The following is a 23523-nucleotide window of genomic DNA, read 5'->3' on the forward strand; positions in this document are numbered from 1 at the left end:
GCTCCATCGGGTCCCCAGCACAGCCTTGTCCTGGATATGTTAGAGAGATGTCACACCAATGCTCTGAGATGCTGGGTCACTGTTGGTCCTCATACAAAGCTCCATCAGGTCCCCAGCTCAGCCTTGTCCTGGATATGTTAGAGAGATGTTGCACCAATGCTCTGAGATGCTGGGTAACTGTTGGTTCTCCTTCTGGTAAAGGGTACAGCCAGGACTCAAGCCTGGAGTTGCCCATCCCAAATAGTCTTTGCTTTGAGCCAGCTTCCACCACGATCAGTATCTCAGAGACTGAATTTAGAAAGCCCAGGCTCAGCGTCAAGAAAGCCCATCCCTCCCAACCTGAACTCTCTGGGCCTCACAGGTAGGACCATCCTGCCTGGGCTCTTACTGATTCTGTAACTTAGGGAAAATCATTTAGCTTTCTTCTGCCTCGGTTTCCTGGTCTCTAACAGGCAGCTATTTCACACAGTTATACTGAGATGAGACTTGAAGAGAGCCCTGCAAAACATTAGCACAGTCACTAGGATTGAGGTAAATTGAGCTAAATAGTTCCACTGGGTCAGCCTTCCAAGCCCGCTGTGAAGACACATGCAACAAGCCGTGGAAAGTATATTATAGATTGTGGTGTGCTGTTTATATATGAAAGATCAGGATTCTAAGATCTGACCCTGGAGAAGCAGTTGAGGGCAAGGATAACATGAGCCCTGAGGGAAGGTGACCCTGCTGATTCCACACATTTTGTTGTTGTTGTTGTTGTTGCTGTTGTTGTTGTTCCTGAGTTCTCAAGTGCAGCCCCCCCCCCCACCTTCGGTCAGGCTAGATTTGTTAGGGGAAACAAGTAACAGGAGTCTGTAAACTTTCAGCTCAACTCAATTACAAGGAAGTGGTAGCCGGAAGTGGGAATTCCAAATGAGACCAAATTATATGCATTGGCTTTACACCAGCAATTAAGTATGTTGATGGGAAGAAAACAGTGATTTTACCCTTTTGAAGTAGAGTTGGGGTTAAGGCTGTACACACCTGTGTTGTATTAAGTTGTGGGATCAGTAGGTATAATTACAGAATTTAATTATAAAGTGTGTCTTACTGACATGTGTATGCATGGACATACATATTGTAAACCCTTTCAAGACAGTTTATTTAAAACAAAATCATGGAAGGTCAGCTTCTCACTGAAAGGTTCATGGTGGGTTTTCCTGAGTAAGGAGGAGCCCAGAAAGTCTTTATTCTCGTGTGTTCTTTGAGTAGGAAAATACCCCACTGTGTGTGTCCCTCTCCTTCTTTTTCTCCCCCTCTTCCTCTTCTCCTTCCCTGTTGGATCGCCTCCACCCCCTCCCAGTAGTACTAAACATCAAACCCTAGCCTCCCGCACTGTGCACAAATGCTCTGTTCTTGAACTTGGATGCTTACAAGACAACTATTTCTTTAGAGAAACTTACAGTCCTGTTAGGAATGAGAGGCAATAAAGAGTCAGACTATTAGTTCCAATCACTACTACCTGCTAGGAGGAAATGGTGTAGTTAGTTTGTGAAGAACCAGGGAAGGGCGGGGCTGTGATGAAACAGACTTCATCCAGGATGTGTGTGTGTGTGGCAGGGGGACTTGGACCTCGTCTGTGAGACCAGAAAGAGGCTCTCAGTAGAATGCAGGATGGAGAGTCCTAGGAAGAAGGGAAGCCAATTTTCAGCCTGGGGTTTGGGGGCAGGGTGTTGCTCGGGCCTTCTACAGCCCTTATGGAGTTCGGCCTCTTGTGCCTCTTTGAAAGTATGTCCTACTAGGACTAGTGGTGATAGATGCCTCCAGCCCACACCCCCTGCCCCAGCTGCCCTAGAAACCATAACAAAGTTATGGCTTTGAAGCCTCTGGATGCTCAAGCCTTCCCCTGTCTCAGGCAGCTCCCCTCTTGCCAGAGTTCTTGTCCTTCTGTGGAGTCCTGGGCTGCCATTTAGCCTTTCCCAGAGAAACACTGCAGGACCAGAGATAAGGCTTTGCATACTCCAGGCCCTGGGTTCAAGTCCCAGTATCACAGAACATAAAGGTAAAACAGCTCTCTCCCAGCTCACATCCACGTACACTTTGTGACTTGCTTCTTGTCCTGCATGGGTCTAACCTGTTCTATCTAGGGAGGGGAGAGAGGCCTCAAGAAAAGGCAGGGAGGACAGGAACCCCAGGAAAGTTTCCTTTCACCAGTAGGGGCAGCAGAGATATTTATTTGCTTGTTTGTCTAGATCTTATCTATTTCTATTTTTTACATGTATGTATATGCCATGTATATGCAATACCTGTGGAGACCAGAAGAGGGCATTGGTGCCCCTGGAAGTGAAGTTACAAATAGTTGGGAGCCACTGTGTGGGTTCTGGGAACCAAACCTGGATCCTCTGCAAGAACTTCAAATGCTCTTAACTCCTGAGCCATCTCTCCATTGTCTGCTGAAATCTTGGGAGGCAGTGGAGGAGTTTCCGCAATAGACTGACCCCAAGAACAACAGCACTGTCATCATGTGGACTTCTAAACTGTAGAGGGTCATTTTGGGTATTTACTATGTGACAGTGTATCCTAGGCTCAGGGAATGATATGGACAAATTCCCTGAGCTCAGGGCAGGTCTTGTCCCAGCCCTATATATGCTTTTGATCCCATGTTTGCCATTATTATATACAATAAAGGTTGGAGTGTGGATAATATTAGGTAATAAGTATGGAAGTGCTTGGGAAAGCAGTCAGAAACCTGGCTGACTTTCCTTGTAAGCCATTCTACAACCCCAGAAAAGGGCTGGAGCATTGGGTAAGCACACCTGTAGTTCTTTCATCTTACCACTAGATGTCAGTGGTGTTCAGGAGGGGAGGAGGACATGTGGTGATGACCTTTTAGCCAGGTTGTGGAAAATGTAAAATAAAGACTTGTATACTAGATGCTGTCCTGAATGCAGTGAATTTCTCATATCACTTGATGCTTACAGAGGCCATGATTTGCATATGCCTATCCCTAGTTTACAGTGCTCAAAGAAAGAGTTGCTGCTAATGTTAGTCAACTTTCTATTGAAGCCACCAGACAAAGATTGCCTTAGAAGCAATGTTCAGCCAGACAGTCCTTGACTGCTGCCGACCCATTGTGAACAGTGTCTCCCCATACATGGGCAGCAAATGACTGCACAGGTGCATAAAGACAAAAAACTTCCGTGGATATCTGAGTAGAGTGCAGGGCAGGTGCTCACTAGACAGAAAGGTACAGGCTGGCCAAAGCACGCAGAGGCAGCTGGGCTGTCTATATCTCCTGTTAGAGATGTTAGAAATCATAAACGCTCTTGGTGGGGCTTGGGCTTGACATGAGGAATATAAAAAGGTCTCCGTGAACCCGACTTTGAGCATATAGAGATGCTGTATGCCATCCCTAAATGGCTAGGATCCAACAATGACCACCATGGCAAGATGTTCCAAGGGTGTAGTAGTGGCACTTATATCTTGGAGGTAACCAATATCCATCCAATTGTACCTAAGGCCTACTCGGTAAGAGGCCATTCAAGACTGTTACTGTAAATCTAACTGACTATCCATGGCTGGTAATGTCATAGACCCTAGAGGAAAACAGTATAAACCGTATAGCTTTAAACTATATTCTAAATGCTTATACCCACAGACAACTATAGCTTTCAGCCCTCATCAAAGAAGCTTCTTTTTGCCGAAAACATTACAGGAATTCCAAACTGGTAAAAATGTAAGAAAAACTGACTGTGGGGTACCCAGCTCCACTTTATGCATCTACAGCACAACCCCAAACCTAATTCTCAAGAAACATTGCAAAAGTGGAAACAGAAAATTTACTAAAAACTGAAAGGCCAGGACATCTGGCAATGACAGAGTAGCTGAGCCCATGAAATTCCCCAAAATGTGGTTGCTTAAATAAGATCTGCACAACAATACCAGTTTACATGCCAGTGTGAATGAGGGAAATCTCACAAAGCTATAGGTAACTAATAGCTACTGAGATGAGGGGAATTAGTCTCATAGACTAGGCCAGCCCTCTGAGAGGCAATTCACACCCAAGTGGTCAGCCTTAAACATGTATATAGCAGTGACTAAGTGGGCTCGGTAGGATGTATGTATAATATAATAGACATTGTTTTACATTATATAATGATTTTTTAAAAAGGAGTTTGTGAATTTGAGATGGATCTGAGTACATAAGAGGAATTGGAAAGGGAGAAGTAAAGGCTCTCATCTATAAAATTCTCCAAAAATATATTAAATTATAAAAAGAGCTGGAGTCCAGATCTTCCCTAAGCAATGACTGAAAGTGGCTGAAAGTTAAAGAAAAAGTAGGGGAAAATTCAAGGTCAAAGTCATACAAAGACAGACTTCATGGAGTAACTGATGATAATTCCAGTCCATCAATAGGCCTTTGGGAGCTGGGGAGATGGCTCAGCCGTTAAGAGCACACACTGGTCTGACAAAGCACCTGACTTTGATTCTCAACACCTATGGGGGGCAGCTCATAACTGCCTATAACTGCAGCTCCAGGGGGCTCTGACACCCTCGCTGGACTCCTCAGATACCCTCACACGTACCTAGAAACTTGCATGCATGGTGAGTGCACACACAAAACTAAAACTAAAATAAATGATGACATCATCCTTCCCAAGAGAGGACATGACAAAGCCACTAAGAAAGACACAAAGTTTCTGTCCTCAACACCCATAGACCTTCAGTTCAGACCCTGGACCATGGCAAGGCAGGGAGAATGACGTGAAGAATGGAACACGCCACAAAAGTCTGTAGGGAGGCCTTGCAAAGGACAGAAGAAACGGACAGACTAGGCCTGATTCCCATGGAGGGAAATCCGGGAGCCCTCTCTTAAGTTGAGCCCTACCCAAGGGAAAGCCCAGGTGATGCCTGAAGCAAACCATGACTTTGGAGGTGGCTGGGCAATGGGGTCACACAAACAGAAGGAGGGAAGGCTCAAAGGGACCTGATGGCAAGATGTCTCTGTGATGTCCAGGGTACCTTCTAGCTACAAGGAAGCAGGTTTGGGCATGGCAGAATAAATGGCGACATTCATCCCTGTTGAACCATTTATAAGGCCATTTCTACGTGTAACATCTCGTTTGAGGTCAGCTAGCAAGGAGCTGAAGGGGCTCTCTCTGTTCTTACTTGAAGGATGAGTAAAGCCGCCGACATTCACGCTCACTCATTACCGCAGGTTTGGGTGCTGGGGTGAAAATTCTGGTTTTTCTAGTTGCTATGCTACATCGCTTTCAGAGCGATGATGTCCCGGAATGGTGATAAAGTTGCTGTTGTTTATGACTCTGAGGCCAGGCATGTTGGTCGGGTTTGCACCTGGAAGCCCTGAGCCTCGACAAGGCACATCACATGCCTACTGTAACAAGAGAATGCGTCTAGGAGAGAGGGGACCAAATGCAAACTGACATGTGCGTCTGCTAGTGGAGTGCTCCTTCTGCTCCTCTTCTTTGTGGGAGTGGGTGTGCCCCTGTTCCTGGAGGGTGGGAGCCTATTCTGGTGGCCTGCCGCCAGCTCTTCTTCAGGATGAGTCTTCTTTAGGCAAGGGCTTGGGAGGGGCCATCTCCTGCTAAGGGCCTGCTTTGGAAGGCAAGCTCTCTGACTCATGCTGAGTAAAGTCTGCACACAAGCAGGTGCCTGACTGGGAGCACATTTCTAGGGCTTAATGAGCATCTGTGAGGGGAGGAGACAGGAGGGTCCTGGGGGCAGAGCTTGGCGATCTGCTAGGCGGGGGGTGGGGGGGTGGGGAGATCCGGAGAAATAAGCCTGCACTGGGAGTGATATGATCACATGGCATCCATGAAAGATGACTATCACTGGCCAGGAGATGGGATGGAGGCAACACAGGAGACCCAGGATGATGCTGTGGAAGGCAGCAGATAATGCTACTTGGACAGGCCACCGCAAAACAGCAGACAGCCCTGAGGACAGAGGATCGTGTGAGTTGAGAACGATGTGTGTACCTGTGATTGCTGAGTCCTCCCTTGCAGCCTTCACCAGCTGTGGGGAGGCCATTTCCCTCCTCAACAACTGTCTATGCTGCCTGCGTAGGAGAGCTTGGCCCACTGTCATAGTTTATAGTTATCTGTGTTTTGGTGTGATTGTCTTGTGGTCTGTTGACTCCCAATTCCAAGTCAAGTCTGTTCATTTTTCAAGGCTTCTTGCCTGGTTTCATGTTCAGGTTCTAAGAAATATGTGTGACTGTGACCACTGTGGGAAGTCAGTGGCTAAGAAATACCATCACCTGGGTCCCCAAGGTGGCTGGCCACTGATGTCCAAATGACTCTCATGGTCACTCTTTGGTACTATATTGACAGTGTATTGTTTGGTCTCCCCTTGACTTATAGTGCACGATGCTGCTTGTAAATGGTCTTTAGGATTCCTTCGTTCTATTTTGGAGGGTTGAGGGACCTGTTTTTTGTTTTGTTTTGTTTTGTTTTGTGAGATTAAAAAAATGGGGGAAATGATATTTTCCAAATATATGTTCTGGAAGAAGGAATCTGGGCTTTACGTATCTGTTCAGGCCACAGAGAGGAAGCACAGCTGGTTAGGAATGCTTTGGAAAGCCAGAGAGGAAGCCACAGTATAAAGTGCAAGGAATTTTGGGTTGTCTGGGCTTTGAGAAGCAGAGACTTTAAGAGCTGATCGAGTCCCTCTGTGGCCTTATGACAGAGGAGGGAGCAGCTCTGCCTGGTAAGCTTCTTGGCCCAGAAGAAGGGAAACGGTCCCCTGGGTACCACATCTCCACCCTGTCGTTCGTGCCAGCCATGCAGAACTAGTATCTGCCTCTGGCAAGTCAGCTTGCCTCTGTTTCCCTATCTGTAAACTAGATGGAGATAACAGAGTCCTCTCTTGGGGGTTGCCGGGAGGGCTTAGTGTGATGATAAAGATGAAAGCTACTTCTTTAGTTGACATGAATTTAATGAATAGTATATTAATTGCTATTATGTGATACATCATTGAAATTTAAAAAAAAATAATTATTAGAACTTTACTATCAAGAAATTGCAAATAAAATTCACTCAGTGAGATTAGCCAGTCCCAAAGTCTATACACTGAAATCTTACTAATCATATCCAGGGCCAAATTAAGAGAGAGAGAGAGAGAGAGAGTGTGTGTGTGTGTGTGTGTGTGTGTGTGTGTGTGTGTACTCGCACAAGAACTGGTCTTCCAAGAAAAGGGATTTAAAAGTGTGAGAAAAGAGCAGATTGTTCCCTTAGAGACCAGAATATCCTGGGAAAATGTCTATAAGTTGCTGAAACTATTTTAGAGTTGCCAGGATATTCCAAGGAACAGAAGAAAAGTCAGCCAGTGGCCCAGCTGTGGGCTTTACTAGGCTGCAGGTCCATATGTTTGGCTAGGTCCGGTCTTCTGGCATCCCAGCCTTGCAGAGTAGGGAACAGATCCCAAGAATTGGCTTCCCAGACAGCTGCTTGCTCTCTGCAGAGCTGACTATGGGTAAGGCTGAGGGAACAGGGAACTGATGCTTGCCAGGTTTCTGTGGACATAAAGAAGACTCTTGGTCACTTACGGGGTGGCTGTTTGTGCTGACAGACTCCTTCTGGGCATCTCTGTAACAGTGGAACTGATATCATCACCCCAAAATTTTGTCCTCGAAGCAATCCCCTTCATCTCTCTGCAGAGCCAACAGAACATTCTTCATCCTGTCTGTTTCCTTACTGGTTCCAATGGAAGCAGGGCCATCGTGGTCTTGAACATTTATCAGTTGCTTACCTTTGACCAGTATGGTGCCAGATGCTTCCGTAGGAAGTCAGTTATCTGGGTTAGGTAGCTAGACAAAACCGGAAAAAGAGCTGGAGAGGTTCTTTATAGAGAGTCACATGGCTGGCAAGTAGCAATGGTGACGTCTACATTCAGGTTCAGACTTTATTGTCCACCCTTGTAACCTCTACTGAATGTGTTTGTTATTTCCTGGATGTGAGACCCCTCTCTGGACAGAACAACAGAGAGATGACAATCACATGGCACAGCCATGGGTTAACCCAGGCTAGCCCATTCTTTGAGGCCACCGTGCTGCAGGGAAAGCATAACAGAGTTAAGAGATAATGTACCTGGGCTGAGCTCTAGGGCTGCTCTGCATTAGCTGTGAGTCATAAATCCCTCTGATCTCCTTCAAACCGGATGACAATGTTTACTCTTCCAGGCTACCAAAAGAAACAATGATAACAGGCTGGCCTGGTACACGCTGGGCAGGTGTCTGTAAATGGCAAGTGGTACCACAGTTGCAGGGAACTGAGAGTTAGGGCTTTGTTAAACCCCAGGGAGTCTGATCCCTCACTGCAGGAAGATGTGATTGGTCCCCTTGAGGTCTTGGGCTAACAGAGGCTGCTAGAAGCAAGCCTCTTTTGCAGGCTGCAGGCTGCAGGCTGCAGGCTGAAGACCTAGTGTTGGCCCTGGCAGCAGAATCCATTTTATTTTCGAAGTATTTCAGGGCCAGATGCGTCAGCATGCTTTCACCTTCAGTATAGCATATGGGAGAATGCAAAGGAGCCTGCTGGCTATTCTCCATGAGGGTTATTTGTCTTCCTTGATCAAGAGAGAATGGCCAAATGTGGGCAGCTGTGCGGGAGCTGAGGACAAGAAGCAGAGGTGTGTGAGCATCTTGGCAGCCTGCTGCTTACCGTGGGTTACCACTTGCCCTCTGGAGCCATTGTTCCCACTTTTGAAACGCGGGTCCAAGCTTCTTGGAAGGGTTACCACGGTAATTGAAGGCTGGCTGTAGGTAGTCCCTCAAACCACTAGGACCCTGCATCCAAGGTTGCCAGGCCATGCTTCCTCTGCCCCTTCCCACACCTGACTTTTCTAGCCAGGTAAAAAAATGGGTGTGGCCAGGTATAGCCCTCCTGCCAGACACAGCTGATGTCAAGTCCTCTGGAGAGCAGATGGAATAGATCTGGCCTGTTCTCCTGGGTCCAGCCTCAGATCTTTTGACCCCTCTCTGGGTCAGTACACAACTTGGGGCTGGGGCAGGCATAGATCTGGGACAACCTGGAGCCATAAGCAGCCTCGTAAATCAGGCCCAGCCTTTGAGGCTTCTGCAAGCTCTCTGGGGAGCCCAGGAGCCCCAGCTTCTTGAAGCTGTATCCTCTCACTCCCACTCTAGTCTGGAGTCCAATGGGTGAACGGAACCTGATTTATTGGAGACCTCAGCCCGGCCTGTGAGGGAGGCCCCAGAAAGAATGAGTTTCCCCTATGACCTGCCTCCCAAGTCACAGAAAGACAGAGGTACCCTGTAGGGAGAACAACCTCCCTCTGGGCCAAGGTGAAAACTATCCCCAACCGCCTACCCCTTCTGGGACTTGGCCTTCTTCACTGGAAAGATCCAGTTTGTCCTTTCAGAAATGAATGAAAGGAAGAAACACTTCCAAAACGGCCCCTTGCGACAGAGGTGCTGCAAAAGGATAGATCGGGGTCTGAGTCTGAGCTCAAGCGCCACCATCCCCAGCTGCATGACCTTAGACAAGTTTTCTCCCATCCATTCCTGTATCTCACTGTCCTGTCTCCCACATGGCATAGAGCTGGTGTGAGAGACAACCAGTTAGCAGATGCCAGGCACACCGTACACTGAACGGGCAGTTGTGTATACTTGAGAAAGGTTCTCTCCCCCACCCCTGTCTGCTTCTTCAACTCAAACAGGAGACACCAAGTTTGGATCCTTGTATAGGCCTGTCAGGTACAGGCCTTGTACAGGCCTGACCACCCCAAACTTCTAGAACCCCACTGTCTACACTTAGCCAGTCTCTACATGTGGCTGCTGTGTTCATGAAATGTGACGATACAATTAAAAACCTTAATTTTTATCTTAACAGCAATTAAAATTGAAATCTATTATATGCTGTGGGTGGCTACTGTGGTAGACAACCCAGGCGTTAACCACACAGTCCTGAAGACCTGGTTCAGCATTGGTTCTTGGATAAGCCTAATTACCCATCCACACCTCCAATGGACTCATCTATAAGGCAAAATGTGGGTGGAGTCAGCACAGAAATGCCTCACTCCAGTCACAACAGTAGGTTCTCAAGGATTTGTTAAGATTTTTGACTCTTGCTGAGTTAAGAGCAAGGCAGGCTTTAGAGAAGGCAGGAGCCCAGTTTGAGACAACCATCTGATTAGAGATCAGCTCCTATGAGGAAGAGTCATGGGGGTGCAGTTCTAATTCTGCCCTCAGTGTTCAAAGGTACCCTACTGTGGATTGGACCCCTCATGCACTATGTCTAGTACTTCTTATACCATAACGGCTTTCCCTACAGCCACAGTGCTTTCAGGATGACCTTAGCGCCATGGTTTCTGCCATGTCACCTTACACTCAGTTTACCATGAAATAACATCTGGTTTGAGGCAGAAGCTGTCACCTGGGATAGATGGTACCTTGGGGTTGGGGGGGCACAGAGATGGAGGAAGCAGAAAGGGCAAGTGGAGCTATATAGCTATCCTTAAGTCTGCTTTGCTGGGCCACCATGGCCACCTGAGCTCACATTTAGGATAAGAAGGAAATATGTGGTGTCAGCCATCACCCTTCCAAGTTCCTTCTACCAGTAAGCTTCCGTTCCCAACTTATTAGCCAGAATAAAGTCACGTGGTTACCAATAACCGCAAGGGAGCCTGGGAAAGTGAAGAGCTGGCAATCATGAACTAGGCAGGCTTGTTTTATCTGTTAGACAGAATTTGTTTCAGTCTGGGGAAAAGTGGGAAGAGAATGAATCTTGGATTTGCCAGCAACCACGTCTGCCTTTGTAGCCTCTGGTATGATTATCATAATGTTTTCTAAATTACCACATACGTTTCAGATTTGGGATCCTGTTTGAGTTTCTCAAGCTTGTGGACAACAGAGATTGTAATCCTCATACTGGAGATAGAGAGAATGAGGCCGTGTGAGGTAGAATAACTTACTCTGGAAACAGTGGCTCCTGCCGGGACTACCCAGTTTTCCACATTCTTAACTATCCCCTGAGCTGGAGGAGAAACCTCAGAGAGAGATGCAAGCAGATGGTATTCATATTTATAGCCCAAATAGCAGCCTTGATGGCCTGGTCCAAAGTAGCTATTCAGCTAACCTTTGCTGGTAATAATTAATGTGTTACTTTACTTCTTTATTGACATGGTGAACGAGGTAGGTCATTTCATATAGAGCAGGCTTCTGAGAACACAGCTCAGAAACCAGGGGGTTTTCCTCAGGGAACATTCGGGAGGAGGGAAGACAGCATTAGCTTCCTTGCCTCTAGTAAGCAGCTTCAAAAAGAGTCGGGTTAGCAAGCATCCTATTTGCAGATCTCTGCTGAGAAAACATATTTGTACTCACAACTCTGTCAGTCTATCTTTACTGAACTAACTGGGGGTTTCCAAGGCAACCTCTAAATCCTATCTGCACCCCAGGACCCAGAAGCACAGAGACTGAGGTAGGACCTGGAAGGCAGACCTCTGCATAAGCAGCTGACCAACTGCTGAGCCCTGAGCTCAGGGAGAGGAGGGCGAGCCTCAGTGGTCTTGTGGAAGGGAAGGGGAGAGCTGAGGGAAGTCCAGGCACAGGGCAGCTGGCCTTGCAGGGTTTTAGCTACCAGTGCAGGGAAGATATTCTAGGCAGAGGGCAGTGTGTGGACAAGATAAAGGAGAAAGTAGGTGGTCAGGATTGAGCATCGTTAAGAGTGGAGTGTTTGAAATCAGGACATGAGCAGGCAGGTAGCAGCAGGTCTTCGGATTGAAGGGTTGATCTGGTGTCCTATAGTTCAATGCCCACCAGTCCTCAATGTCATACAGGAGCCCTGAAAGTCTAGTTTCAGATAAGGTGGAGCCTGAGACTCTGCATTTCATACAGGCTCCCAGATGCTGCTGTTGCTGGTCAGTGGAAAGGCAAGGCCCTCAGTGGTCAGGCCAGGCCAGCTCTTCTCCCATTTAGCTGGATGAAGTTACCACAGGGCCATGTCTCAGAAAAAGTACTCAGAAAGCAGTGAAGAAGTTTCCAGGGCATAGAAGAATGCAGGCAAAATGGGAGGTTTATTTTTTCCTGTATTCCTAAAACCTAGAGTGCTAGCTAGCTCATTAAAGATAGGCAGTAGGTATACGTAGAAAGAATCGATTGTCGTTCAGGTTAGCCCAGCTGGGAAGCCAGTGCTCTGTACATCCCTTGCTGCGGTCAGGCCAAATCACTATGTAAAGGGAGTTGATTCCTAACTTGTTTTTAACTATTCACCATCCGATCATACACATGAAATACCAAAAGAACACATATGTGAAGCACAGAAGAAGTAATTGAGTGCCCGCCCAGATTAGCCCAAGGATGGGTCCCTGAAGCCAATAGTCTAAATCCTTCTCTTCATTCCCCAACACCAGTGACTGCCAAATGCCCACTGCCTCCACCCAACTCTCACAGTTTTGGTTTTCCTGAAGAAGCCAGGCCAGATCTTCTCCCCTTTAGCTGGATGAAGCAACCTGCTGCTAGATCTCGGGTAGTGATTGACTGTATCTGGATTGATTCCCCCAACTAAATAGTATTATCCTACAGGATAAAACCACAAAAGCCCCATTGGTATATCTCATGCCATACACAAAACTAGTTCAAATGAGGTCCTTGGGAAAGGGTGATGGGAGGTTAACGGTAGCTACAGCAAGTCCCAAAGACAAGGCTTGAGTTCACAGAATGCCCCTCCTCCCAAACAGCAAGGGAGGTGTGGGCAGCCAAGGCACACAGGAGATAAGATGCATATGTAGTACATATATATTCAGTATAACATCTGAGGGCTGAAATCTCAGTTATGCTGCTTTAGTTAAGTACTCAGCTAAGTACTCAGCATCTCTGGTCTTGGCTTCTCAATCATTAGAGGAATAGGACTGGTCCTGCCTTTGGAGATGTGCACTGCGGGAACTAGATGAGCGACTAGATGCAAGGAGAGCTCTTTAAGCTCTGCAGCTCTCCCCAGATGCTGCCTCTGCCAGTTCCCAGCCTGCTTTGCTTCTGCACAAGTGTCTGCACACTGTTGCATCTAAGCAAGAAGCATCAGTCACGCTGACAAAGCTCTGTGCCCCCAGGTGGTGTTTCTAACCAGTTAGAGGTTTGGCATTTATTCTCAACTGCTTGTTGGTATATTTTTCAAATAGCCAAGTATTTAAATACCATCAGCCTGATTGCTTCTGCAGATTTGTAGCCCTTGTCCTGCATCAGGGAAATCCTCTCACAGGCTGTTGTAACAGAGGCAGCTACCACCTAGTGGAAAGGGCACTAGGATGCAGAGAAAAAGATTAAACTCCACCTCTATTTCCTGCCAGCAAGGTGACCTGGGACTAGACATGTCACCTGGTGGAGGCTTCATTTCTTCAATGGAAATAACACGTATTTGTGTTGTGCAGTTTCAAGGCCATGTATGCCTGCTGGTGTGACACACTCTAAACCTCTGTGACTGTAAACCTATTATCCCCAAGTTGTAACCCAAAAAACATTGAAGTTCATTGTGTAAACTTTTGAATGCCATTTTCCTTAAACAGTGAAGTGATACCATGAGACGATGGTTCAGTCCATAAGGTGCTTGCCTTGCAAGTATGGGGACTTGGACTGGGTTCCCAGAACTCATGTAAAATGCTCACCAAGTGTAGTAGTGCCTATTTGCAATCCCCAACACTAGGGAGGCAGAAGCAGGAAGATCTTCTGCATGCTGGCTAGACAAGCCTAGCTTAATGGCTGAGCTCCAGGCCAGGGGGAGACCCTGTCTCAAATGTACGTGGATGCTGCCTAAGGATTGACGCCCCAAACTGTCTTCCATCCCTCACATGTGCACACCCACATGCACATGCATCTTCACACACCTGAACACATCGTACATGCGTATGCAAACCTGGAGTGCTCTAGGACAAGCCCTTGCTCAGCTCATATGGAGTTTATGATAAGAATGTGACAGAGAGGCACCACAAGGTGACCAGGAAGTGAAAGCCATCCTTGGGCTATGATTTACATTGTCTTGTCATTCGATGATCACAAAGCTAGGTCTGAAGTTAGCTCTCCTGAGCTAAATGCCATACTTTTTCCTGTCGCCCTCTGACCTGCTGAGAGGAACCTGTGACACATGCTATTCAGGGTACCGTAAAGTCAGATGACATAGTGTGACTGTCAGTACTGGATCCAGGTAAGGCCTCTCAGCATGGCATACTCTCAGGGTGGCCTGGGCCATCTGTCAATGTATAGCCAATCTTGGCATACGTTTTGACTGTTACGTTTGCACAGTATCTAGAAGAATCATAGGTCAGGCTGTTCTCCGTTCCTCCCTCGAGGCTCTGACTTAAGGATCCATGCTTGAATTCGTGGGACTAGGAAGAGAAAGGACCTGGCAGCACCTTGCCCCCACATTAAGCCATAGCAGGGGCACATCTCAAAAAGGTCTAGGCAAAGTGGGCCAGTGTCCAGCCACCTGCCTATACGTGGGACCCTGGGGACACTAATCCTATTTTTTTTTTTTTTGAAGCTGTCTTGAAGTGGGCACAGAGCCTAAGCCAATTAAAACCTCCTCTTTGAAGGTGGTTTAGGTTTCCCAGAGAAGGCGGGTCTGCACAGTGACCTGGGGTAATTGCTCTCAGAGTTTGGTCTCTTCCCTGCTGGCCTGAGCTGAAGGAGCACAGGGACCCACCATCCCACTGTGCTCTGTGGGGCCGGGTCATCAGAAGTAGGACACTAGGAATATTAACAACCCTTGACAAAGGAGGAAGGCAGCACCTAGGATGATTTACCATGGTCCATGCCTAGCAAGTCCTAGAGTGAGGCGGATACTGCCTGTTCAAGTTCATTGTCCAGATCCTGGTCACACCGTATTTCACCACTGACCAGGGAATTTTGTAGGCTAGTAATAGATATTTATTCTGTGACTAAGTGAATGAGTCCTGTTGAACAGAGTTATTTTGTGTCTTACTACAAATGCTGAATGGGCCGGAGAAAGCCAGACCTGAATACAAGCTACAGTGAGAGCTTTGCAGTGAAGATGAAGAGCAGCCAAATCAGGACTGCAGAGACTGCTCAGCCTGTGAAGTGTTTGCTTTCTCACCATGGACCTGAGTTTGATCCCTGGGACCTACATTAAAAACACTAGCATTTACTGCTGATCCCAGTACTGGGGACGCGGAGAGGAAGTCCTTAGGGCTCGCCTGCTAGCCAAGTGTGCACGTTTCAGGCAAGTAAGAGACCCTGTTTCAAATACTGAGGTGGACAGTTCCTGAAGAATGCCGTCGCATACACACATAGGCATACTCCCTACACACACACACACACACACACACACACACACACACGCACAAACACACACACACAGAGAGAGAGAGAGAGAGAGAGAGAGAGAGAGAGAGAGAGAGAGAGAGAGCCTGTCAAGTGTCAGCTACAGCCTGCTCTACGTGCTTTTCAATATTAAATCACTAGCCCCTCCCCTGCATCCCTACCATGGAGGAAAAATTAGCATTTCCACTTTGAAGAGAAGGCAAAAAAGTGGGGAGTTTAAAGGAGTGTCATGGAATATCATGTGATACAGTAGAGCACAGGGCAGAACCCTGACCACAGGAGGATCTCTCTCTCTCTCTCTCTCTCTCTCTCTCTCTCTCTCTCTCTCTCTCTCTCTCTCTCTCAGGACTGCCCTTCTGTAAGGTAAACACAGTAGTGAGTGGATGGGTGGTCTGTTAAGACCACTACCCAACAAATGGGGGCTTCTGCTGCCTTAACAAAGTCAGGCCTGGCCCCTGTAATGCAGCCTGCTAAGGCTGAGTGGCCCACTTCTCTCCCTCTCCTGCTGAGTGGCCTCCGAGGCTGGCACCATTAATTGAGGTTAACAACCCGAAAGGGCAGAATTGATGGAGTGACAGGCAGCATTTCTTAATGAAAACAAATTTAGGTCTATGATCAAGAGAACAAAGTCCCCAGGAAGCCAGGCTGCCATGACCCAAGTGTAACATTAGACAGTGCAGGGGCAAGAACCAGGGCTTCCCCACAGACTCAGGGCCCTCCTGAAAAGCAGAGAGACGCCATAGCCACCCAAGAGGCAGTTCACAGGAGCCCACAGAGGCAGCAGAGGAATCTAGCTTGCTCTTGGTGTCCGAGGCTGCTGCAAAGGTAAACACCATTTCAGGTACAGTCGGGCTTCTTGTGGAAGATTGGTTAGAGGCGCTTGAAGATGATCAGTTCTCTATAGTAAGCAGAGGGGAGGACAGGATAAAAGGAAACAGGCATAGGAAACTGGTCCCACATACAGCCTGACCTGGGGCTGAGGAGAGATGGGGCTGTTCTGTGCTCTCCAGTCTGCAGGATGGGAGCCATGTTCCTGGGTCTGCAAGGGGCTGGATGATACAAGTTCCTGCAGGACCTCAGCTAACGAGCAACTCTGATCCCAAGCAGTGGGGTTCGTACTGATATGCTGTTGTCCCAGCTGGGAGCTTGTTTTGATCAGAATCCTCTTAGCATGGCGATCGGCATTCCTTAAACATATGGAATTCATCCAGCAACATTCCCTCCTAACTGTGGGGTAGTTACTCATTTCCTCAACTGTCTCGCCCTCAGGATGCATGGAAAATTTAAGGGCAGACCTTTGCACTCTAGGGCAGAAGAACAGAGCTTCATTGGAGTCCAGGCCCTGTTAGCTGTGTAACTTGGCAACAAAGTCCTTCTTCTATCTTGGTGCTGGTCTCCTATCTTGGTGCAGCTGAGACAGCTCAGCTACTCAGAGATATTGCCTGTTTGTCCAGTAAATCAGTCAGTATCTATTAAGTGTCTACTGTTTGAGGAGTTTGGGAGCACACAGTTTAGAGCATATGATTAAGCAGTTACCTAAATATAAACATAGTGTTGTTATAAACAGTAAGTTAATAAGAAAATTTAAAAGGTCCAAGGTGATTGGTGATCAATTAAATTGCACAAACATGAGGAAGAAATGTACAAATTTTACAATGCTGCTTTTAACTTGAATCACCTGAGTCTCTTCATCTATAATGGGAATTATAGTAATATTTATAGAAATTTGTTTGTACAGTGTACTTTGGCACCCCAAAAATCTAGTGGCTTACACTGGTCATTCATTGGTTCTTATTTCTGAAGCTTAGTAATCCAGGCTGGGTAGAGCTGCGTAGGTCAGATCATTCATGGGCTCCCACATGTGGCTACAATCCAGTAAGAGCTTGTTGCTCCAGCCAAGATCCTAAGCTCTTTGTATGATGCTAATTGTCCAAAAGAAGCAAGAGAAGGCAAGTTCTAATAGTCAAGGGTCTTCCCTGCCTCTGCTTTGAATTTGTTATTATTGTTTTGGTCCACAAGATACAAGGCACATGGCCAGCCCTAGAGGCAGGGTGTAAGTACACAGGGTTTGAATGCATGGAGGTGTGATTCCTTAGAAGTTGTTATAGCTGTCTACCAACATGTCTTGGAGATTTAGAAAGAACTCTGTGATGCTGAGCCTGTGGTGTTTGTGTTAATATTGACACCCAGGGTTGGATAAATATGAAGCTAAGCTGCTTGCTTCCTTCTTAGGGAAAAAGACATTGCATAAAGAATAAATAGCATGTAAAGTGTGTCATCATGGATAGAAATCATACTACCAGAATTGTCTGTGGTAATGAGACTGCATCAGACTCTGCCATCATCAATCCTGGCATTAGGAAGGTGACATAGAGTCTATAGTAATTTCTCCCTGGATGTACCTGGTGTCATCTGATCTCCAAAGAGTAGTATTAACCACGAAAAATCTTTTTTTCAGACGAAGATGGGCAGAAAGGAGGCAGTGTAGGTGATAGCTGAATCAGGTAAAGGCACAGAAATATTTGCTGGATAAAGATGTTAGATATATACCTGTTGCCATCTGAGCCCTTGGTCTGTGGCAGGCTCAAAGCGAAGTGCTTCCATGGATTACATCCTTTAAACCTGAGGACAGCCCTGCATAATGACTGACACTATCTTCATTTTACAGATGGGTAAACTAAGGCTCAGGTTCAGATACTTTATTTGTCCAAAAGAGCATAGATGAACATAAATAGATAAAAAATTCAGACCCATGTGTATCTTACTCAAAATTCATTGATTCAAAACACTTGCTTAAAATATTTTATTAAGGGCCTCTTGTGAGGCTATGCCAGTGCCTGGCAAACACCGAAGTGGATGCTCACAGCCAGCTATTGGATGGAACACAGGGTCCCCAATGGAGGAGCTAGAGAAAGTACCCAAGGAGCTGAAGGGGGCTGCAACCCTGTAGGTGGAACAACAATATGAACTAACCAGTACCCCCTGAGCTTGTGTCTCTAGCTGCATATGTAGCTGAAGATGGCCTAATCAGCCATCACTGGGAAGAGAGGCCCCTTGGTCTTGCAAACTTTATATGACCCAGCACAAGGGAAGGCCTGGGCCAAGTAGTGGGAGTGGGAGGGTAGGGGATCAGGGACGGGGAGGTATAGGGAACTTTCGGGATAGCATTTGACATGTAAATAAAGAAAATAATAATAAAAAAAACTATTAAAAAAAACAAAAATAGAAATAAAAAAATATTTTATTAAGATAATTGTAGTTCACATACAGAAATAATGCAGAAATACTCTGTGCATCCTTTCAGTGGTTTCCCCTAGTCATAGCACTTCGAGAAGCAGTAACAAGACAGCACATATCACCCCTGGGATCTTGGCATTGGAACTTCATCTTACTCCATTCATCCTACTTGGGTTTCTTATTTTACTTGAGAGCCCTTGGTTAGCTCTATGAAACCTGACAGCATGTTCAGCCGAGTCTATGCAGGAAAGGTGGTGTGACATCCCTCAGCTCAGGGCTTCCCTCACGGTGTCCTTTGCAGCCATACTGGACCCCATTCCTCTGTGTTCCATTTTTCTGAAGTGTCGGGATTCCCAAAACATTTCAGAAGTGGAAGTTTTCAACCTTCTTGGCTGATTTTTCTCTTTTCACTCAGTATCAGTCCCTGGAGGTCCTTTGATGTCATTACTTACTTCTCTTTTATCATCAAGTCATATGCCATGGGCTTCTACCTCAATATAACCAATCCCCTGTCAAAGGCCATCGGGCCTGTTTCCAGCTGTTGGCTATTAAGAGTAACTCTTCAGTGCATGTTGTTGGGCAGGCTTTTGTGTGCACATAAGTTTTCATTTTTGAGGGCTAAACACCCGAGAGTGCAATTGCTAGCATGTACAGTAATTGCATGCTCCGTTTTCTAAGCAATGCGCCAAATTATTTTCCAGAGGGACTGAGCCATTTCTCATTCCTACCAGCAACGCACGGGTGATCCAGTTTCTCTGCATCCTTGTCAGCATTGAGAGTTGTTGCTATTTTTCATTTTAGCCCTGCTGGTGCATAGAAGGTGATAGTTCATTGTAATTTTAATTCCCATCTCCTGTGTGGCTAACAATGTTGAACATCTTTCCCTGGGCTCCTTTACCATCTGTACAGCCTCTTTGGTAAAATATTTACTCATATCTTTGGAGTGTGTTTAGCTCACTATTGAGTTTTGGGCTGCTGATGGGGGTCTGCATACTAGGCTTTGTTAGTGGTTTGCACAATTTTTCTCCCACTTTGTAGCTGATCTCATCCTCTAGACAGACTTTCACAAAACAGAAGGACTTCAGAGAAGGACAATTTATCAATTGTTTTTCTGTTTGAATGGTGCTTTTGCTAAAAGCCTGGATTTTCATTCACTATGATCTACTGAGCCTGGGGAAGAGAAATCCTACCCTGGGAAGAGGATTAGCTTGTTCGTGGGCTTTCTAAAGCAGAGCTAAGGCAGGCAGGGAATCTCTTTTAAAGAAAACAAATGCTAGCTCACTAGCAGAATGGGTCAGGCAAGGCCAAGTTTGGAGGATGCAATGTGACAGGAGTAAGCACCCAGTCATCAGGGGGTCCATCGAGGGCTGGCCGGGTCTATGGGGACACACAGAAGCCATCCAAGCTTCAGAAGAGTTTGTATTCCCTTCTAAGTCTGAGGATCTCCGATTGGTTTTTGGCTTTTGGTTTTTGGAGGGTTTTGTGGGGGGGGGGGTTGTTTTGTTTTGTTTTGTTTTGTTTGTCATCCTTGCTAGAACTGAAATTTTTAACAGACATAGCTTCCATAGAATAACCCTGTTGAGAAATTAAGAAATGCTTTCCATGGCTCAGCCAGGCCCAGCAGAGGTCACCAGTTACTCCACTGGGGCAGAAGGCACAGAGTTGAGTAGCCACTGAGGACTGTTTGCAGGGACCACGACCTATTCCTGGCTCCCTAGCCCCTAGCCTCCCCCACTCCCACCCCCCATCGACTAGGAGCTAACACCATGTCTGCCTGCTCCACCTCCACCCAGGCAGTCCTTTCTCCACGCTGACTGCCCTGGAGAATTCCTTTCTTTAAGGCACTTAGGAGACTTAATTACTGATGGTGAGTCTTTTGAGGCTTTGGATGAAAGGATGGAGGCAGCGCAGGGCTTGATTAGGCGTGTACATCTCTGGGCACAATTAGCTTCGTGAGAGACTGGTCCTGCCTTTATCTGTCTCCAGTTCTGTGAGACTTACAACAGCTAATTATTGAAATGAAAATCGCCTGGCCACCCAGTTGCTGGCAAGAGGACCCTAATATCTGCCCTAATGACTGGAAATGGAGGCAGCTTCAGGCACTTAGGGTTTTCCCATCATTAAAGAACTTTTCTCCACCACTTCCAGACTTGAGTGCCTGGATATGCAAGTGAAATTCTGCCAAAGTCACTTCTCTCTGTTTTGCGTTCTTTCTATGTGACATGCCTTTCTGGGATACCTTCATTAACCAACCTCCTGTGTTAGAAGTACTAAAGGGGTTTTTAATCCATATACCATACAGAAATCCTGGTGTCTGACATCTCTCTCTCTCTCTCTCTCTCTCTCTCTCTNTGTGTGTGTGTGTGTGTGTGTGTGTGTTACAGAAGACCAGGGAAACTCAGGCACAGATATGTTTCCCAGCTTCTTATATGCTAGATAAAAAGATGGAGGCTGTGGAAGGACCCAAGAAGAAGCAGACAGCCCCCGTCCCTTCAGTTCTGGAATATAACTGAGCCTCAGTCTCCCTCACTATAACACAAGGTCCCCTTTAGTTCTTGGGACCACAGGCTGCTGCTACCTATATACAAATCTCAGGACTCATGTAGGCTCTAAAGATGTGTTCTAAAGGGAAAGTGGGGTTGGAAGGTACATTAGGAAACGGCTAGGCAGGTGGGTGCGAGGGCTCCAGCCACCTGAGCAGGACACAAGGAGGGTATGTCTTGTGTGCTATTGAGCAGTATGTCACAAGGGATATTTAGGCTGCTTTGCTATTTCGGCTGTCACCAAGCAAAGCTATAATCAGAGGGATCTGCAGGTTGGGGTGGAGTCCATACATCAGAGGAGTTTCTGGACCGCTGTGTGCTTTTCTCTGCCTTGCTCAATGTAGCAGACCCTTCCTTTGCTTCTCGACTGCCCCTAGCATCAAGATGGGGTAACTGCCAGGAGAGCAGATTCAGGTTTGGGAGCTCTTTCTCAGGGATGGAGGAATTGAGGCAGGGACATTAGGGGTTTGCTCAAGTTATGTGTTACCTGCTCTAATGGCCTTTGAGAGTCCAGATGAGGGATAGAAGGCTGTTTGGAGGCCCTGCAACACCACCATAGTGGGACTCAGTTATTTTTTTAAGAAGGTTAAAAGGGTCTGACTCTTGGGGACTGTGGAGAGAATGTACACAGAGGGGATAAAAATAGAAGTTCCTGCCCCTCCTGCACCCTGATCCTTGGTCAGTCCCTGAAGCTCTGAGCCCATCACCTTGTGGCCTTTGGGCAGCATTTTGGGCCTTGAGCCAATTCCACCCTCAAGACTCAACAGATAAGGGTGAATAGATCACACTAGAACCTTCTCTTTCTAATCAAGTGCTGCAGAGGCTCGAAGACTCTAGGTAAATGCACACACCCCACTTTCCCAGAGACAGTTTCCTGGGTGACCACCAACCCCATACACCCAGCTTTGACTCATTGGAAGGACTGGCTATGGTGTCTTAGTTTCTATCCTTTCTGACCCTGTGATATCATCACTGGCCGCAGGCACGCCCCAGGACATGAATGGCAGATGCCCTCCCCTGGGGATTCATTAAACAAAAAGTTTTTATGCACACAAAGCACTCCCCTCTTCCACATACAAACCCTCAACACAGGACCCCCATTGCTATGCCACATAGAGATCTGAGTCTCAGATGAAGGAGTGCTCATCTATGGCCACATAACACCACTGGATCACAGGACAAACTGCACCTTACTGTGCCTCCTTTTAAACTCACACCTATTCTTGGTGTGAGGTGCTGTTTGCCCTCTGAAGAAGGAACATTCCCTTAAGTACCACTGTGGGCTATACTTTGTGTTAAAAACCTTTCAAACTTACGTCACTTAGGCCTCTGATATCTTTTCCTGGGAAGATATGGGGATGACCACGGTTTTACAAATGAGGAAACAGACTTGGAGAGACACTAACCCCATAAGTGTTTCACAAAACCTGAGACTGGAGCTGCTTCCATAGTGTGTTGCCCCTGAGATTTTCTGACGGGGTGGGGGGGGCGGGTGGTGGTGGGGAGCGGGTGGTGGTGACGGGGAGCTGAAATGTTCATGGTTCTGAGAGGGACATCTCTGGGTATCCAAGATTTAAATAAGGCCCTGCTGTTACCATCAAGAAAGTGGTCCCTTTTGGATTAACAGAACAGTTTGTGAACTGGAGCCTAAAGGATGGGAGAGGATGTCTCCAATTCATTGCATAGATACCTGGGACTAGGGTCCAGGGTGTGGCAGAGAAGACAGAAGGAAGAGAGGTACCAGTTCCTTCCACAGGTGAAGAATTACCCCCAAATGCTCTTCAGGCTGAAGAATCCTCCATGCTAAACTGTCTGTCGAGTCAATGAGTATGGTATCTCATGCCTCCAATCCCAGAATACAGAAGCCTGAGGCAGGGAAATACAAGCTCAAGTGTGGCCTGGGCTATGTAGCTGGACTCTCTTCATGATATATTAAAAAAGTAAATTACATTTTCCATGAAAGTCTTGCTGTTTCTAAAAGCCTCAAACTGCTGCCTGCTGTACAGAGTCTGGTTTCCCTCAGACTCCTCCTCCTCATTTGTTGAAGAGGAGGCCTGGTGGGAACCCCAGGTAATTGTAGGCTAAGACTTGGCCACGGTAGGGGATGTTCAATTAATCAGCATCTCTGCTCTACTTTGAATATTTCATAGTGCAGGTCTAGGCCAAGCCCATTGAAGGCCAGGGGAAAAACAACTCCGTGATTAGTGGGCACCAAAATAAACCAAGTTGCAGTCTTGACTCTTGCAAGGGTTTCCTAGGAGAAAGGACAGAGGAGCTAGTCTGTGGGCTGAACCTTGAAAGAGGTAGGCACTGTCCCAAGGTGGTGTTCATAAAGAACCTAGAAACCTGAAAGATGACCCCATAGGCCAGGGTGAATCTGGCTCTGAAAATCCAATAGGACCAGCTTCCTGGGGTAAGATGGAGAGGGGCGCAGTGGACAAATAAGAAGAGAGGACACCACTC

The 23523-nt window shown here is 46.9% G+C and overlaps 1 protein-coding gene across 9 annotated transcripts in view; it reads left to right on the forward strand.

Moving 5' to 3' along the window:
• Tenm4 (teneurin transmembrane protein 4) overlaps positions 1-23523 on the forward strand; it is a 710423-nt gene that overhangs the window by 304292 nt on the left and 382608 nt on the right. Inside the window, exon 1 of one of the 9 annotated variants that reach the window (XM_029539642.1) lies at positions 5901-5951. The exons of the other annotated variants lie outside the window; for them this stretch is intronic. The gene's annotated coding sequence lies outside the window, so the exon portion shown is untranslated. Of the gene's footprint in view, positions 1-5900; positions 5952-23523 lie in introns of those variants that run through there. 9 annotated transcript variants of the gene reach the window in all.

Source organism: Mus pahari, chromosome 1, assembly GCF_900095145.1.
Source record: "Mus pahari chromosome 1, PAHARI_EIJ_v1.1, whole genome shotgun sequence".
Classification (NCBI taxonomy): Eukaryota; Metazoa; Chordata; class Mammalia; order Rodentia; family Muridae; genus Mus; species Mus pahari.